General features: G+C 24.4%; 3 protein-coding genes across 5 annotated transcripts in view; 1 reads left to right on the plus strand and 2 right to left on the minus strand.

The window, feature by feature from the left end:
* LOC127281139 (thymidylate synthase) overlaps positions 1 to 16,105 on the minus strand; it is a 191,096-nt gene that overhangs the window by 70,785 nt on the left and 104,206 nt on the right. The window lies entirely within an intron of this gene.
* The window catches only part of LOC127281157 (uncharacterized), a 62,768-nt gene that overhangs the window by 18,221 nt on the left and 28,442 nt on the right, over positions 1 to 16,105 (minus strand). For 2 of the 3 annotated variants that reach the window (XM_051304695.1, XM_051304696.1), the window contains one exon: positions 13,709 to 13,765. The gene's annotated coding sequence lies outside the window, so the exon portion shown is untranslated. Of the gene's footprint in view, positions 1 to 718; positions 2,024 to 13,708; positions 13,766 to 16,105 lie in introns of those variants that run through there. The other variant, XM_051304697.1, reaches the window with a different exon arrangement.
* LOC127281147 (vacuolar protein sorting-associated protein 37B) overlaps positions 1 to 16,105 on the plus strand; it is a 53,082-nt gene that overhangs the window by 5,357 nt on the left and 31,620 nt on the right. The gene's annotated exons all lie outside the window — the stretch shown is intronic.

Consider the following 16,105-nt stretch of genomic DNA (forward strand, 5'->3'; position numbering starts at 1 on the left):
AAACACATTATTTAGAGGGAAAATATATTTTTAATTTAAATTATCACTTTTTAGTAAATAAAATAATAATAAAATATGTGAAAAGTAATTTAGCAAAAAAAATCTGGTTGATTCACTTGAATTTAATGCACAAAATTTTTGTATAACGGAAAAAAAAATTTTGAAATTATTTTCCATTATTATTTAATCAATAAATATTAATTATTTTTAAAATTGAAAATTTTAATTTTCCACGAACCGTCGCATTGGTTATAACTGCTTTTGTACACTCGCGATATTTTCTAATTAGAATTAAAAATTATTTTCTCTTAGTTTTTAAAATATTTAACGTTTTTTTTTTGGTTCCTAATTTAATTATTTTATTTTATTAACACTATTTCTAGAACACGATAAAAATTTCACTTTACGCGAATCAGGTCACTTTTAGGAATATTTAATTTTATTTTCAATTTCCGATTCGATTTCTTAATTTTTTTTTCCCATTTTTAACGAATTAAAAATTTTTATTTCCATTTTCACTTATTTACAATCCCGTATGTTTTTAACTTCATCGCAAATGTTTAATTTACACGATTTAATATTTATTTTGTAATTCAAATTATTTCCTTTCCGTCTTTTTTCATCGTGAAAATTTCGTTTTTACAATCCACTTTGTCAAAATACACTTTTCGTTTTGCGTTTTTTTTTCACTTTTATAAAAAAAAAAAGAAATTCTCACCTTCTTTTTTTCCCCCAACAATCGAAATTCCTCGTTCAACGAATTTACTGCTCAATTCCAATAAAATCCGTCGCATGAGGAAAATTTCACAAACACACACATACACACGCGCACAGATTCGAATATATTAAAACTTGATTTTCACTTTGAGAAACCTTTTTTTTGAACGTTTCTCAAAAACACACACGAAACAACGCACTTTTTATTGTCACATCAAAAGGGATTTTTCTTTTCTCCAAGATTTGGCGTCGGTTCATTCTCAACGTTCATAACCTCTGGATTTCTAGGCTCGATTTCACTGTATGTGTGTGGAGTTTTTATTTTTCACATTAAAAAAAAAAGCGTCGTCAAATATACAACACCGTTAAAGACACAGAGAGAAAATGAGAAACACTATATATGTATATAGAAGGCGAACTTTTTTTCCTTTTTTTTTTTTGGAGGGAGCAGCAAACAACACACACATATATATACACTTGCAAGAGGAAAGAGACAGAAAGAATGTGTGTGAACGACGATTCTCTTCTCTCTATTACTATATTTCAAATGTATTTTTCCATCTAATGAAATGAAAATTTTGTTAAACACTTTTTTTCCAGGCACTAATAACAATTTATATTGTTGAATAAAACTTTTTGATTGTCTTAAAATGTTGACGTTTCTTGATGGCAGGGCCATTTATCCCTGGGGCGGCCATTTCGCGTCCGTCGTTCCTCGCGTCCGTTCGCGCAGTGGCTTTCTGTACACCGCTCTCGCTCTAGACCATCCGCGGCGCCGAATTTCCTTCCTCGTCGAACGTCGCAAAATAAAAATTTCCAAATAAAAATATGAAATTTCATTTTATTAATTTAATTCCCTTTTTTCATGTTTGTCGAAAAAAAACAAAAAAATCACGCACAATTTCATATCGAAAAAAAACAAGTCACTCTTTTTTTTTAAGGTTATGTTTCTTGTCATTGTCAATATTTGGCAAATTTTATTCAAAATTCACTTTTTATTTTGTAAATGAACTTTGTAAATAGTATTAATATAACTGTTTTTATGATTTTTTTTTCTATTTTTTCTTCTTGAATTTCGATTTATCGATACTTTAAAGAGAGAACATTTTCGTTTCTTCTATAGTACTAATTTCATGAAACCAAAGGTTTTTTTTTCTCACTTTTTTTGTCGACAATTTTTTTTTTTTTTTTTCTTTTTTTTTGCTGACGAAAGGACACTCCTCGATTCCGTGAAGGGTAAAAAATGCACTTTTCATCGATCGTCACGTTCCTTCGTCACAAGCTTTTGTCCCTTACCCCCTTTACCCCCTCTAACCTCTCACGGAATATTCGCCTGCTTCCTCTATATATTCCTTTCTGGATGCAACGATTCCATTCTGGAATGTAGGTGACTTTCAATGTTCTGATGGAATTCTTCAAAAACTGCCGATCTCACTATATATATAGTAATTCGAAAATACTAAATTCATTTTATCAAAAATTTTACTGTAAAGTTAATTTTTTTTTTTTGCTTCGATAAAATATATTTCAATTAAAAATAAAAATAGACTATTTTGAGGTTAGAATTTAATTTCTTTTATAAAAGAAATAAAATTGTAATGTATATATGCGACTATTAAGAAATTAAATCCTAACCTAAAAAGAAATATTTTGCTGTCAATAATAGTGGAAATTATTAAATTATAGTAGTATCATTGTGAGATGAATTGCAGAAATGGGGTTAAAAAAAAAAGTGTTATATAAAAATTGAAAAAGCGCAATTTTTCTTATTTATGCTTTCTAAACAAAATTATAATATCAAATAATTGAATTTAAATAAATAAATTTAATAAAAATTCTAAGCTAAGAATTTCTATTTTTTTCAATTTCTTGAAAGATTTTTCTGACCATGATAAGAGAATATTGCTTTTCTCAATTCATGGAAAATTATACGCGACGGGGAATAAAAATAGAAGAGAAAAAATTCCTTTTTATATATATTTTCGATTATTTTTCTAGTTTTTTTTTTCTCTCTCTCTCTCTCTCTCTTTCTACTTTGGTTTTATTTAGAAAACTTTCTCCTCGCGGTCACGTGTCACGCTTCAAATCTCCAACTGCCCGACTGATGTAATCATAACTTTCGTGAAGGCAAAAAAAAATATAAATAAATAAAAAAGAAGAAAATAAAAATTGCCCTCTCCTCTCAAAAGAAAGGAAATTCAAAGTTTGTTAATTTACATTCATCCAAATTACATTTTTTTTAAACTTTAAAAATAATAATAATTAAAAATTTAAAAAAATTTTTAAATATATAAAAATAATAATTAGAAATTAAGAAATTTTTTTTTTATAAAATATATAAAAAATAATAAAAATAGAGAAATAAAAATTGTATACACAAAGAAAAAAATAATAGAAAAAATTAAAATAAACTATTTTTTTAAATTAAAATATAAATAATCATAACTGTAAAAAAAATAGAGAAATAATTATATAAATATAAATAATAATAAATACTTTAAAAAAATATATATATATAAATAGGAAAAAAATAAAAATTTTCACTTTCCTGTAATTATAGTAAGAAAACAATACCTAAAATATTTATTTTCAAATTCCATTTGTGAAAGTTTTACTCAGGGGAAAATTGGGGTGAAATGGAAATAAAAGGGGTAGGACTGTGAGTCGAAATATGGGTGGGGCACTGCCGAAAATAGGACAAATAGCGCCAACAGTGAGAATACCCCCCCCCCGACCCCTTTGTCGTATACTCCCCCCCCCTACGACCATTAACTATCCAGGAAAACCACCCTCGCAAAAGTTAACGACAATGAAAGACAAAGATTTATTAATGGAATACACTCTTTCTTCTCGCTTTATTTCGGGTTTTTTTTTCTTTTTTTTTTTTTTGAAAAAACAAATATAAAATAGAATATAAAATAAATTATATTTTTAAAATTATATTATATATTATTTTATATTATATTTTTTAAAAATGTTTATATAAAAATTCCAAACAATGGAAAATTATAATTTAAATTATTTATCCACTTTTGTGTGTACCATCCAACTCGCATTTATTATTATTATTATTATTATTATTATTATTCTATTCTAGAATTTTTCATTTTAATTTCTCATTTATATTTTTGAGGTTTATAAAGCAATTTCATTAACGTCATCTTTTTTTTATATATGTATGAGAAAAAATCTCAAGACTTGCGAGCTCATGTAAAATGAAAAAAAAAAAAAAAAAAAAAAAAAAATGAAAAGAAAAAACAGTGAAAGAATTTAAAAAAAAAAAATTATTTTTTAAAAATATTTTACATAAAGTTTGAACCTATAAATTATTATAAAATTTAACATTATACAAAATAATATAAATTTTACTGTAATAATAATCTGAATTAGTAGAAAATAAATAAAAATAAATAATTATTAGTGAATAACTAATTAATAATAAAAAAAAATTAAACTAATTATTAGTAAAAAAAAAAAATTAATTATTAGTAAATAAGTAACTAATTTTAAGTGCGGAAAAATTACTGGAAAAAATAGTAAAAATGTAATATTATTAGTAAAAAATTTAAAAAAATTAGTAAAAAAAAAAGACTAATTATTAGTAAATAATTAACTAATTTTAAGTGGAAAAATAATTTTTAAAAATAGTCTACTTTGATTAATTCAATAAGTTACAGAAAATTTTATTTATATTTTGACATAACCTAAAATTATTATCTTTATTATTACTATTATTATTATTATTATTTTTTTTAGAAATTCTTTTTTTTATGAAATTTTTATTCAACCGAATTTGTTGACTAAATAATAATTATTATTATAATTATTGTTATTATTAGGTATTATTATTATTATTATTATTATTATTATTATTTATTATTTTTATTATTGTTATTATTATTGTTGTTGTATTATAAATAAAAAATATAATATTGAAATTATTATTAAATTAAATTATTAAAAATATATAATTTGAAAATAATTAAATATTAATTTTCAAATTCGAGATAAAAATCCATCTCAAAAAACTCTCCAAAAAAAGGAATAAATAAAAAATTCAATTACTTTTCCCTCGAGAAAATTTTTTTGCATAAAAAAAAAATTAAGAAACAATAAGAAAAAAAAAATTTGTATTTAATAAAGAAAATTAAATTTTTCTCGTTTCAACTTTTCTAGTGAACATGCCACACTGGACGGATTTCCTAGGCAATTTCCTACCTACGACAACTGGAGGTGTGTCATTCTTGTAAGCTTGCAACGTTGCTTCCTTCTCTCCAGTGTTGCCACACACACACACACTCTTTTTAATATAGTATTATTTTTATATATATATAGAGAGAGAGAATATAATTTTTCATTAAAATTAAATTCCTGCGTCTTTTATTTGACAAGATTGAATTTTTTTATAAATATTTTTGCCAAAAATAACGCGCAAAGAAAGTAAAAATTTTGCAAAAAAAAAAAAAAAAAAAATTGTAAAGTAAAGTGAATTTTTAATCAGCACGATTTTTTTTAATAATAGTTATTAATATTTGAATTTTTATTATTATTGAAATTGTAATATTCGAATAGAATTTTTATTTTGTATTTTTAATTTCAAAATTCCTATAATTAAAACGAATTTTTATTTGCACCTTATTTTAATAGTTTTTTTTTTTAAATGTCCCATTTTTTATTTGACCGAAATTATAAATAACCGAACATAACCTATAAAACAAAAATTTAAGCGCAAATTTTTAAAATTTGCCAAACACAAATTTTTTTTTTTTTTAATTTCTGATATTGTTTGAATTTTGAAAAGTTGCGCCATAAATTTATTTTTCTAGGTTATGAATTATTATTTGAATTTTAAAATTATAATCAAACACAATTTTTTTCATAATTTCTGATTGGTTCGAATTTTGAAAAATAGCGCCAAAATTTTTGATTGGTTCGAATTTTGAAAAAAATGGCGCCAAAATTTTCGATTGGTTCGAATTTTGAAAAAAAATAGCGCCAAAATTTTCTTTTTCTAGGTTATGTTAGTTTGCGTAAAAAATTTCTTTGAGTGGGTGAAAAGTAGTATTTTTAATTTCAAAATTCCTAATTAAAACGAATTTTTATTTGTACCTTATTTTAATAGATTTTTTTTTTAATGCCCCATTTTTTATTTGACCGAAATTATAAATAACCGAACATAACCTATAAAACAAAAATTTAAGAGCAAATTTTAAAATTCGCCAAACACAAATTTTTTGTTTTTAATTTCTGATATTGTTTGAATTTTGAAAAGTTTATAAATTTATGTTTCTAGGTTATGTTTCAGTGCGAATTTTTTAAATTATAACCGAACACAATTTTTTTCATAACTTTTGATTGGTTCGAATTTTGAAAAAAAATAGCGCCAAAATGTTCTTTTTCTAGGTTATGTTAGTTTGCGTAAAAAATTTCTTTGAGTGGATGAAAAGTAGAGATTAAGGGGAGGAGTATAGGAAATTCCACTTTCGATTTTCCGAGTTAAAATTTCTTTTCTTTTCTATTTTTTTTTTTTGTTTTTTGTTTTTTGTATTTCTATATACAAAGAACAAAAGTTTTGCATTTACTGCAGCCGAAGAAACGTCAAAGTCAAAGCGAGCGATGCTCGACGTGAGTAGAATTAAACAAGTCTCTCTTTATGTATATACATATATATATATGTGCAACGTTCTCGCAGTTTGAGCTTCCGGCGAGTGAATTGAGAAGACAGCCAAGATGACGCCTTTTTCTCTATCGTTGTTTCCTTTTCCCACGATAACGAAGCTCGCAATCGAAAAAAAATTAACTCACTTCTTTAATTACTTTTCATATATATATACATATATATAAAACTTTTAATTTACCGTCCGGCACTAATTTGTAATGAAACTTGTCAATATTAATACAAAGCTAACAAAAATAAAATTGTTTTTAGTAAAAACAATTGTTTATTTAAAAAAAATACTTTTTATAACTGGCAAAAATTGTTTTTTATTTTGTTAAGTTTTAATCAGAGATGTAACTTTCTTGAAGTTAGTCACTTTTGCTTATAATCAATGATACCAACATGATAGGTGAACAAAATTTTGTAAACATAACCTCACTTTTACGAATTATGTTGGTACCATTGACTATATATATATATATATATATGAAGTGACTTACTTCGTGGTCTAAAAAATAATTTTTTTTATTTTATTTAAAAAAAAAAAAAAATTGTTTTCAAATAAAAATTTATACAAATGTATTTATAAATAATAATAATAATAACAATAATAATAATAATAATAATAAACGAAAATAATAATAAAAATAATAATAAAAATAATAAATAATAATATTAATAATAATAATAAACGAAGATAATAATAAAAATAATAATAAATAATAATAATAATAATAATAATAATTCGCTATAAAAAAATTTTTAAATAACAATTTATGCATATCGAAATTTGTTTGTCCTGCTCACGTTTTAATAATTGAATACAGTACATTAATATGAAATTTAATGATCATTATATATATATAGCAAATATAGATGTTATATATTATTACTGATTATAAGTGTTACATCACGTTGGCAAGTTTTTGCATAAGACGCGCATGATGCTGCATTTAATGTATATATATATAAACTTAAAAAAATTTCTTTTTTTGCACTATTTTTGCATTTAACAACAATTACAAAAAAAAAAAAAAAACAACATTAAATAAACAAAATAATTAGATAAATCTATAATATTAATCACCAATCAAGAAATATTATATACAATAAATATTTGTCTCATAAAACCTAAATAATAATAATATTTATTTATTTATTTTTTTTTAATAAATATTATTAAATAAATTTAGATTTTAAAATGCAAATATATTTTTATTTAATATTCAAAATAAGTATTAAAATTACGATAAATAGATAATTTTAAACTTTTAAATTTCAATTAATAACAATTTTCTTTGATTTTTTCTCAAAAAAATTGTTATCGAATTTTGAAAAATCGCGCGGAAATTTAATTTTTTTTTTCTATAGGTTATGTTTGGCGATTATCGAAATTGCGCAAGTGTCAGAACAAACATAACCTATAAAAAAAAAAGAAATTTCGGCGCGATTTTTCAAAATTGGTTGAAATTCGAAATTTCAACAAACATAACCTATAAAAAAAAAAGGAATTTCGGCGCGATTTTTCAAAATTGGTTGAAATTCGAAATTTGAATTATATTTATTATTATTATTATTATTATTATTATATTACTATTATTATTATATTATTATTATTATTATTATTATTATTATTATTATTATTATCTTATAATTTTTTGTGGAATAAACCGAAATAATAAAAAAAAAAAGGGAGAAAAAAATCAATTTTCCATGAAATTTTGCGAGGGATGTGTCTTTAGTCCATTTTATATTCGATGAGAAAAAATTTCTCATTGGAAACGTACGTCGTACACAGCAATTCAGAGTGTGAGAGAGAAAGATAGAGAGAGAGGAGAAATAAGAGGCTTTCCGTTATTGATTTGCCCTCGAAGCGGAAAGCCGGAAGCTTCTAAAGAGTGTGCGGAGGTGGGACTATGAAGGCCTTTCGCATTTCTCTCCTGATGGTTGGGGAAAATATCCAATTTCAAAAATAAAAAAAAAAAAAAAAAAGGACCAACCTAAAATTTGTAAAACTATCCTTTTTTAGAAAATAAAACAAAAAAAAAATTTCCTGTCAAAATGCAAGAAAAAAGGAAAAAAAATTCTACACATTTCCTTTCAAAAAAAAAAAATATATATATTTCTCAATTACCCTCGAAATCTATGAAGAATTTTTATTTTTTTAATTTACATGACTTTTTTTTAAAAATGAATATTTATTTATAAAAGAATTTTTCTCTCGATTTTTTTTTAAAATTTGTATTTAAAAGAATTTTAATTTAACAGAATTCTTATTTAATCCAATTTTATCTGATTTGGAATTTTTGAAATCGACAGAAATTTCAATTCACCGAATTTCAAATTTTTCCAATTTTTCCATTTTTACGAATTTTTAAGGCGTCGAATTTTCATTTAGCCGAAATTACAAAAATGATGGAAAAAATAATAAACGGCAGAAAGATTTTGGCGCATTTTTTTTTTTTTTTAATTATAACCAATCACGATTTTCTTGATAATTTCTGATTGCGGTTATAATTTTCATGAATTCCGACAAAATCTTTCTCTTCATTTGTCATATAATTATTTTTGAGCCGAATTTTTATTTATTCAAATTAGTATTTTGCAGAATTTTCATTAAAACGATTTTCTATATTATAGAATTTTTAAATAATCGAAAATTCACTTCATAGAATTTTTGATTTTTTCGAATTTTTATTTGAAATAATTTCCCGTACAGACGATTTTTAATACTACAGAATTTTTAACATTAGCCGAAAAATCATTTAACAGAATTTCTAATTGATAGAATTTTCATTTCTCCAAAATTGCAAATGGCCGAACAAACAATAAATTTTGGCGCGATTTTTAAAATCAACCAATCAAAAATTATCCATAAAATTGTGATTGGTTGATTTTAAAAATCGCGCCAAAATTGATTGTTACTTCTGTCATTTGAAAATTTCGGACAAATGAAAATTCTATCAATTAGAAATTCTGTTAAATGATTTTAAGGTTAAGTTAAAAATTATGTATGAAGTATGAAAAATCGGTTATATGGGAAATTATATCAAATAATAATTCGAATAAATGAAAATTCATCTATAAAAGAATAAAATGAAAATTCTATGCAATGAAATTCTAGCCAATAAAAATTCTTTAAAATGTCTATTATGTTAAATGAAAATTCGGACAAATAAAAATTCGGCTCAAAACTAATTATGACAAATGAAATTCTATGAAATGAAAATTCTAACTCATGATTTTTAGAACATAATCATGCGTCCCGAATAATCATACGCTATTTAAGTATTTAAGTATTTAAGTATACATAAATAAAAGTAAATAATAAAAAGTTTGAAAAGAAATTTTTTTTTTATGTTTGATAAAAATCGAGAAAGAATACCTTATATATATATATATATATTATCAAATGAAATGGCAATGACCTTATCCCGGTGCAAGTACAATATATATGTATATGTATACATTTTATAAAGCGAGTTTCGAGAGTCAAAATCTAATCGTTTTTCTTATCTCACATGAAAGAAAGGTCGCTCGGACAACCTTCGAACCTCAAACGATTATGAAAGAAGAAAGGTGGGGAACAACGAGGTCTACGAACGGAAGGAGAAAGATGGCATTATATGAGAAAAAACAAGGACAACAAATGTGTGTGTGTGTGTGTGTGTGTGTGAGATAGAGAGAATCATAAAAAATATAATGGGAGGGCGACAGAGAGAGAGAATTTTAAAAAGACGAATTAAAAAAAAAAAATAAAGTAATACCGATAAATAAAAGAAAGAAAGGGAAAAAAAATTAAAATTAAAATTTAAGCAATACCGTAAAAAGAGCGTTCAATTTCAAAATAATTTTTCTTTATTCAAAAATACCAAACAAAGAAAATTTTCTAAACTATTGTTTCTCTTTTCTATTTATACGAAACGCTCCACGAGAAAAGGGACCTTACGTACTTTTTACTTAAGGTTCATTCTCTGTGTCAAGTCACTGTAAAAGCGAACCTTAAGTCAAAAGTACGTAAGGTCCCTTTTCTCGTGGAGCGTCACATATAGGTTATGTTTGCTGCACTAAAACAAAAATTTATTTGATCCAAATAAATTTTTGTTTCAATTTACTATTTACTTATGGCAAGTTAAATTTTTTTTTTAAATGAATACTTTTCGAAATTATTATTATTATTATTATTATTATTATTATTATTTAGTTATTACTTTTTTTTGAATTAGAAAAATTATTTCTTTAAAACAAAGAAAAGTTTCTTTTATATTCAATAAAAATAATATAGAATTTTCTTAAAATGTTTCATTCTTAAAGCAAAAGTAAAAAAAAACCAGGAAACAAAAAACGTAAAAAATAAAGAAGATAAAGTAAAAAAAAAAAAATTAGAAAAGTATAGATACCTAGTATAAACGTATATACATATATATATTTAAAGAAAGAAGAAAAGTATCTCTCAAAAAAATAAGAAAACAGAAAAGTTTAAAAAAAAAAAAAAAAGAAACGAAACGAAAAACTAAAAGAAAGACGAGAGAAAAAGGAAAAGAGAGTCTGCAATCTTTAACGAGACGATGTCCAATCGATCGGGAGTGGCCTCTCCTGGGAAAGGTCATCCCACGTACGAAAGGATGTTTTCCCTTATCTCGCACTGAATCGCGAGATTACAGAATATTAAAGAAGCTTTCAATATATATTCTCCGCATTTCAAAATAAAAATCGACAACTATTCGCATATATATACAGAGAGAGAGAGAGAGAGAGAGAGAGGGATTCAACTAATTCAGAATCGAACATAACCTATAAAATTGATTCGAGTCTAATTCAGAAAAGAACATAACCTATAAAATTTATTCAAAGTGTAATTCAGAATTGAACATAACCTACAAAATTGATTCGAGTGTATTGATTCAGAACCTAACATAACCTACAAAATTGATTCGAGTGTATTGATTCAGAACCTAACATAACCTACAAAATTGATTCGAGTGTATAGATTCAGAACCTAACATAACCTACTAAATTGATTCGACTGTATTGATTCAGAACCTAACATAACCTACAAAATTGATTCGAGTGTATTGATTCAGAACCTAACATAACCTACAAAATTGATTCGAGTGTATTGATTCAGAACCTAACATAACCTACAAAATTGATTCGACTGTATTGATTCAGAAACGAACATAACCTACAAAATTGATTCGAGTGTATTGATTCAGAACCTAACATAACCTACAAAATTGATTCACACATATTAATTGAATTAAAACACTCAAATCAATTTAGTAGGTTATGTTTGGTTCTGAATTAATACACCCGAATCAATTTTTTAGGTTATATTCGGTTCTGAATTGAAACACTCAAATCAATTTAGTAGGTTATGTTTGGTTCTGAATTAATACACTTGAATCAATTTTCTAGGTTATATTCGGTTCTGAATTGAAACACTCAAATCAATTTAGTAGGTTATGTTTGGTTCTGAATTAATACACTTGAATCAATTTTCTAGGTTATATTCGGTTCTGAATTGAAACACTCAAATCAATTTTGTAGGTTATGTTTGGTTCTGAATTAATACACTCGAATCAATTTTCTAGGTTATATTCGGTTCTGAATTAATACACTCGAATCAATTTTCTAGGTTATATTCGGCTCTGAATTAAGACGAAATTAATTCGAAAGTTTTAATTCAAAAAAAGGAACATAACCTATATAAAGTTCAATATAATTTCAATATAATAAATTAATCTTTTAAATATTGTTATCAGAAAAACGTATTTTTTTTCAAAAACTATATATGAATGTAAAAAAAAAATTTTTTTTTTAATGACGCTTCTGCGTGTAGAGTATTTTCTAGACACCACACCCATATCGCCCTCGCCCAAGGCTGATATACATGTACACATTCATATATATATATATATAGATCATCACACACCTGCGAGAAGGAGGAGTAATTATTTTTACTCAATCGCATTACAATTTTTTTTCCTCGTCCTTTCTTTTTCATTTCATTTCATTTCATTTTTTTTTTTTTTTTCAAGAAAAAAGTATTAAATCCTTTTTTCTCCCGTGTGACTCATTTCAAGACCTATATTCATTCTCGTTAGTTCTTTTTGTTATTTAACTCTATGAGTCAGGAGACTAATGATTGCAGCAAGTTTAACAAAAAATTATATTTGAGTTTTCAAAAATAGGTCAAAATACAAAAAAAATATATTATATATATATATATTATAGTTTTATTGTATGAGATTTAATTTTTTTTTAATTTAATATTTCCTCTCTTTAGAAAAAAAAAAAAAAAAAAAATGGAACCGTAAAACAATTTTTATTCTAATTTAATTTTTTACACAAATTTTTTGTCTCTTTTTTTATGATATGCGAAGATTAAAGGATTTTTTTGCGGACCAATTTTTCATTCTAATGGGCACGCACCCCCATAAAAAGCTTTTTATAATTTAAATTATGAAATTGCTTTTGAAAATTATATAGGTATATATATATATTAATATTAATTAATTATTAATTATTATTTCTTTTTATTAAATAATAATTATTAATATTAATATTAAAATGTGACGCGTCGGGAAGAAAGGGACATTAGTAGCAAACGAATTATAGGTTATGTTTACGACAGTTTTTTCTTGATTAGAAGCAAGAAGACTATAGAGACTAGTCTTCTTGGTTAAAAGTTTCTTTTCGTTTCTGTAACATAACCTATAAATTTTTTTTTCTTCTAAGGTCCCTTTCTTCGTGACGCGTCACATATATAATAACAATATTTAAAATTTTTAATTTATTTATTTAATTTAAAATTTATTTTAAAGGACGCGTGTAGAAAAATGTTTATTTAATAAAAAATAAAAAAATAAATTTTTAATTAACTTCAATATATTAATAGTAATAATAATAATAATAATAATAATAATAATAGAGAGACGAATTTTTCTTTCGCTTTTACTACATACAAATGTGTTATAATTTTTTAAAAAACATAATGCATTGCGGTTATGAAGTGTTAAAATAGTTAAAACCCCGCTTTTAACTGTGTTTTACAACTACTTTTATATATATAATATATGAAACGTTCTCTTTTTATCTTTCAAGAGATTGCTTTGTTTCGACTTATTCAAGTCAGCGTTCCTCTTTAAGGTATTCTTCACGTATATATATGTGTGTGTAAAATGAGAATATATATATATATATAAAATTCTTTAGAATTTAAAAATTATACGTAAGATGAAGAAAAAAAAAAGTTTGGTTCGTTCAAAATTTCAAAAGTTTACTAAAAATTTCAACTCAAATGCACATGTGAAATAATATAATAAATACCTTAATATTTGTCCAATTTCTGAATTCGACATCGATCCTCTCGTCACAATTATTAATCTAAAAAAAACAAAATAGAATTTTTTATTAAATATATTACAAGTATCAATAAAAATTAATTTTTAAAATAATAATAATAATAAAATTAGTAGGTAAATGATGTTAACCAGTATTTGGCCTAATGGCCAAATAAAGCCTAAAGCCTAAAGCCATTAGGCCAAATACTGGTTAACATCATTTACCTACTAAATTAAATTATATGGCTTTTCAAAATTATTAAATTAATAATAATAATAATAATAAATATAACCAGAAAAATGTTTTATTTGAAACAAATATACCGTAAAATGGGGTAAAGTCGGCGTTTGCGGGTAAAGTCGGCCGGCGCTTTAAACACTTAAATATTGTATTTCATTTATTAATTTACATTAATTCTAACTACATTTTTAATAAAACTCGGATTTCTCATGGAAAAAAGTAATAGTTAAACTTTAAAATGATTTAAAGCGCCGGCCGACTTTACCCCTAAACGCCGACTTTACCCCATTTTACGGTAATTCTTTTTAATTAATAATATATATATATAATTAATAAAGAAGACTGTATCTTTATAATCGGATTTTTGGAATAAATCATTTTGCCAGTATTTTTATTAAAATAAAATGTGGAGCAATCGAAAGAGCTTTTAGGTTAAATAAGCGAGAGAGAGAGAGCACTATAAGTGGAATTAGATCACGATATAAAATACAAAACTTTCTCATTTATCACATTTCTTTTTTTTTTCAATGTAAGTATACGACCTTCAAAAAGCAAAGAGTTGATATATAGATCACATACCCGCGTATAATAAAACTGCAAAAAAAAAAAAAAAAAAAAATTTACGATGTTGAAATTCATTTGTGACAAAATAACCAAAAGCTATACGATTTATACACATGATGGTAAAACATATTTTATATATAATCGAAAGATTTTTTCGATTATTAATAATAATAATAATAGAAATAAGAAAAATAATAATAATAAAATTATAATAATTGAAATAATAATAATAATATTTTAATAAAAATAAAGATATAAAAAAGAAATTTGTATAGAATTAGTAAAAAGAAAAAAAAAAGAAAAAGAATATTCCTCCAAGCTCCATTCTCAAACAAATCGAGATTTGCATGAAAATACTGAAAAGATCATGCCCCACAAAATGGGCCCCGGAAAGAGTGAGATTTTATCAGTTGGTAAGATTGTTCGTCTGTGCAGCAGACTATATACTTTTAAAACGCACTTGTTTCGTAAAGGTCCAAGGAGTTTTTCAACACACACACACACACAACGAGAAAAAAAAAGAAGAAAAAGAAGTATACAAGTCAAATAGCATCAGATAAAAAAGAAGAAAAAAGCAAAAATGGCATAGTAAAAGCCAAAGTAGCAAAAGAAAAAGATAAAGTAAAACCTAAAACAGTATAGATGAAGAAAGAAGTAAAACTTAAAACATTAGATGAAGAAAGAGGAAAAAAATAGAAAAAGAAGAAGTAAACCCTAAAACGGTACACGGAAAAAAATTTTCTGATAATTCTTTAACATCGATTTGGATATTTTACATGTTCCTAAATCTGTTAATTCTACAGATATTTTCTGTAAGGATTTAACGCATGCGCGAAAACAATGCAGTGATTCGACTAAGGCTGAGTACGATTGAGTGCGAGAGGTTAAGGCGAATTTAGTGTTTTTATTATTATCATAGTGTCGGCAAGAAAGTTTAATTAAAAAGGAAACGTCTTAAGTATATAAACATTATTATAGAAATAAATTATTAGAAATTTTTTATTTTAAAATTAACTGTAGTGATTAAGTGAGAAAAGTCGTTTGTTTCAATTTCTCGACATAAGAAAAAGTGGATTTATCATAAGTTTTGAAAACTTGCTCCTCATTTTTTTGTTAGAAAATTATTGAAGGATGAATTTATTTACATAGAAGTTATACTAATTTATACAATAATGTTCCGCGAATTTAATGTATTCGGAGGAGAATATAACCTATAAGAAATACTCTACCAAATATATATTATCCCCATATAGTATACATAATTTGGTCACTCAACAGTTTTTAAGAACTGTAGCTCAAACTTGTAGAATTAACAGATTTTAATGCCAATGATTCTACAAATTTCTCTATTTGGAGAAACATCAGTAGATGGCGCAGGAGTTTCTGTAAATTCTACAGAAAATTTCTTTCCGTGTAGATGAAGAAAGAAGTAAAGTCTAAAATAATCTTCTTTCTTTTTTTTACATGCAGCCTTAGATTACAATTAAATAAAATCTAATACTGTATAGATACTATCGAAAAAAATTTGAAATTAAAGCCTCAAATAGAATAGAAAATAAAGACTAATGCAGCAGATAT

The sequence above is a fragment of the Leptopilina boulardi genome, unplaced genomic scaffold, assembly GCF_019393585.1.
Source record: "Leptopilina boulardi isolate dan_hultmark-lab unplaced genomic scaffold, ZJU_Lbou_2.1 LbouV2_266, whole genome shotgun sequence".
Classification (NCBI taxonomy): domain Eukaryota; kingdom Metazoa; phylum Arthropoda; class Insecta; order Hymenoptera; family Figitidae; genus Leptopilina; species Leptopilina boulardi.